The 3,649-nt window shown below is 46.2% G+C and overlaps 1 pseudogene; it reads right to left on the reverse strand.

Annotated features, from left to right (window-relative positions):
- The window catches only part of LOC102863692, a 189,472-nt pseudogene that overhangs the window by 99,996 nt on the left and 85,827 nt on the right, over positions 1-3,649 (reverse strand).

Raw genomic sequence — 3,649 nt, forward strand, 5'->3', positions numbered from 1 at the left:
GAGGGGAGGGGAAGGGAGGGAAGGAACAAGACAAGGAAAAGGAAAGGAAAAAATATCTTCAAGGAGATGGATCAACATAGTAACCATGACAATGGGCTCAAACATAGCAACTATTAGGAAAATGGTACAGGACCTGGCAGTATTTTGTTCTGTTTTGGATAGGTAGGGTCACTATGAGAATCAACTTGAAGGTGCCAAACAACAACCGTGAAAGTGATGGTGGTTGGATGGGTAGCAGGGGTTAGGGGAAAGGAGACAAGGGGTTTTCCAAAAGATCGGAATCCTTGGAAAGTTTCAGAAAACTGCAGAACTAGGATCCTTTGTACACGAGGGGTTGAAACACAGGGAAGAGCGGAAGTGCTTCTTACATGCAAACTGAGCACACGATCATACCATATGCAGCTATCAGCATGTGTTAGTACATGCTAGGACAATCCCATCATTCTCCTTGAACCTCAGTGGTTTAAAATAAGAAGGGCTCTTTGTTTTGCTCTGCTGGACTCAACAGCCACCATGAGTAAACACTGTTTCTCAGCATGCCCAGGAGACCTACAGCTTTGGGTCACACTCTGGCATTAAATGCTGCCCCTTAGAAGTGACTCACTCCCTCTGTTTACATTTTTTTGCTAAGACAAGTCACATGACCCCACAAAATAGGGCAGGAAGTGTAGTCTCACGTGTTCTCTCTAAGAGGAGACTCAGAAAGGATTGGTGGGCAGCTCAGGTGACTACTGAGAAAAAAAGACATCTCAAAACCAAAAACTAACAACCAACGGAGTCAACTGTGATTCATGGAGACCCATGTGTTGCAGAGTAAAAAGACAACTGTCAAGCCTTGTTTGATGGTGCTACTCAATGGCTTCAAATTGACAACCTTAAGGTTAGTTGGTCTCAAAACTCATTGTCATTGAGCTGAAAGCAACTCATAGTTAACCTTCCATTGTGTTTCCAAGGCTATAACTTACACAGGAGAAGATTGCCCATCTTTCTTCCCTCAGAGCTATTGGTGGATTCGAACCACAGGAGAAGAGTGGCCTTTGGGTCAGCAGTGTGACTCTCTACATAATACACCGCCAACTGGCAGTAGATAAGCACAAGCTGATTTTGCCACCCAGAGCCCTTCAGATGCCCCCTCACCATGAAGGCAGCCTCATGAATGCCATTTCTCCGTGATGCTTATGAAACTTCTTTATTGACATGCAACACATAGTGCGATTTGAGCCTTTTGTTGTTCAGACTCTAGGCCAGAAAATATAACATAATTTGACTAACTGGTAGGTGTTTAGGGGTTAAAAGTCTGAGATTTGTCAGCAGACCTTCAATTTGACCACTTACCAGATATGTGAGCTGGGCAAGTAACAGGGCTAACTAAAGAGGAAGTGTTTTCTGAAGTGAAGTGTTTGGATCTGTGTAGGATCATGTTTACTATGCACTGGATCAGATGATTGGAACAGAGGCAGGTCATACCCAGGCGTTCTGATGAATTGACGACTGACTTGAAAATAGCCAACAAGGACCTACATGGGGCAGGAAGCATGTCCAGTGTGCATCGGGAACAGCCATTGCCTGTCTCAATAGAGCCTTGTGTGCTGCTATGATGCTGACCAGTTTCCAGCACAGCTTTTCAGACTGAAACGGACTAGGAAGAACGGTCTGGCTAACTCCTTCCCCAAAACAGCCAATGGATTGCTCAGCAGTGCAATCTTTATACAATCATCGAAGTGGTGCAGAATTAGGCAGCATTTCCCCCTCCCCTTCTATTGTGCTTGAGGTTGCCAGGAGTCAGGGCAGATTGATGGTAGCTAGCAACCTCTTCAACGTGTTGGAGAGCAGGGATGCCAATTTAAGGACTAGGGAACACCTGATCCAAGGCATGATATTTTCAGTTGCTTTCCATGCATTTGAAAGTTGGGCAATGACTAAGGAACATCAAAGAAGGCTGTATGCCTTTGAATGACAGTGTTGGGAAGAATATGACTATATAGTGGATAGCTAAAAGCAATTCTGTCTCGGATGAAATATAACCATTGTGCTCCTTAGAGGCAAGGATGCAAAATTTCATCTCACAGACTTTTGAGTTTGTTATCAGGAGGGGTCAGTCCTTGGAAAATGATATATTAGGGAAAGTAGAACAAAAAAGATTAGCAAAAGAGAAGACCCTCAACAAGATGGATTGAAACAGTGTTTACAACAATAGGCTTGAGCACAATAGTACAGGATAAGAGCAGGGTTTAGGTCTGCTGTTCTCCTCTATGAGACGTAGTCAACTCAAGGGCACCTAACAACAGCAACAATAGGAACTACAGTCAGAGGACTTACCTGAAGTGGAGTGCTACAGGAGGAGAGAGGGAGGTTGAAAGAGTTGCGCAGCATTTCCGGCCGGCTTCTGACATAGTTATTAGGGAGGAGGCAGATTTGTGGCCCATAAATTGCTTCCTTCCTCCCTGTACCAGTGTTAAAATTAGGGCCACAAGGAACCCCAGCATCACTTGGGTTGACCACATGCATGAGCTCAGGGGACAAGAGATCCAGAATCCTGTGGGTCTGGAGGCAAGCCAGCCCCTTGGAGCTGCCGTCAAAGAGTCAGGATCTTTTGGTTTCTCTGCTTTGCGCTCTGTCACGCATGCTCTTGCCGAGGGCTCATTCTCATCCCATTCGTGGGAAGAGCCGTTGATGGCAATCAGTGCTCTGTGTAGCCAGGGAGAGCAAGCTGGCTTCCAGAGACTCATACAGCAGTGGCGTTTTCCCTCTCAACTGCCCCCAGCGGGCCCCGCTTGAGTCTCATTTGGTCTACTTGGTTTTAACTTCTGAAGATCCACAGACTTGAGTGGAAACACTGGCTAGAGGAACCAGAAAGGGGGTAGATGAAAGGATGTCAGCTATCACACAGAATCATGAGGAGGGCACTATAGAAAAGACTTGAGGCTAAGCTTCTAGGAAAGATGCCCCAAACCACACTGTAGGCCTGGCCAGGGGAGCCAAACACCATGGCAGCCTCTGCCACCCAGATAGGCGAGTGCCAAGAGCTGGCCCACCACAATCACTGCTGCCGTCAGTGTGGTGCCTTCTCTTCCTCTGAGCCCAGCCCTGCAGCCACTGTGCCAAGCTGCTGTGTCAGCCACCAGCCAACTTAGTAGAAAATGGCCCACCTCATCCACCTGGAAATCCAGGATGACTTGGTGCCCTTGGCTGGCTGGGCCAGCATCACAGCCCTTGTCCTGGGTGCTCATTTCTGTTCTGGGGTGCTGAGATTTGTGATTGTGGTTCCCTCAAATACAGGTATCTGTCCACTACAGCCTACCCATCCCTGCCACTCTAAATTGTTACTGTTATATACCACCGAGTCTTCAGTTATAATTCTATCTGTATAAATGTTTTGTGTGCAGACATGTATTTATAATACAAACAATATAAACATAAACTCTCACATACATATGTAGTTTACAGCTCTTACTGATCCCACTGATTTCAGTTCACTGCTGCAGCTTTCGTGCTAGTCTTCCTTCTCCCTTCATTTGTAAGTTACTTTTTCATTGAAGAGTTGATCTTTGATCTTGACAAACTGTCTGCCTATGGAGTTCTGGTGGCCTCGTGGCAAGAAGCTAGTTGCACTGAAATCCCAAAGGCATGTGGTTTGAATCCACCAGCT

The sequence above is a fragment of the Elephantulus edwardii genome, unplaced genomic scaffold, assembly GCF_000299155.1.
Source record: "Elephantulus edwardii isolate Elephantulus edwardi_28Jun2011 unplaced genomic scaffold, EleEdw1.0 scaffold00145, whole genome shotgun sequence".
NCBI lineage: Eukaryota > Metazoa > Chordata > Mammalia > Macroscelidea > Macroscelididae > Elephantulus > Elephantulus edwardii.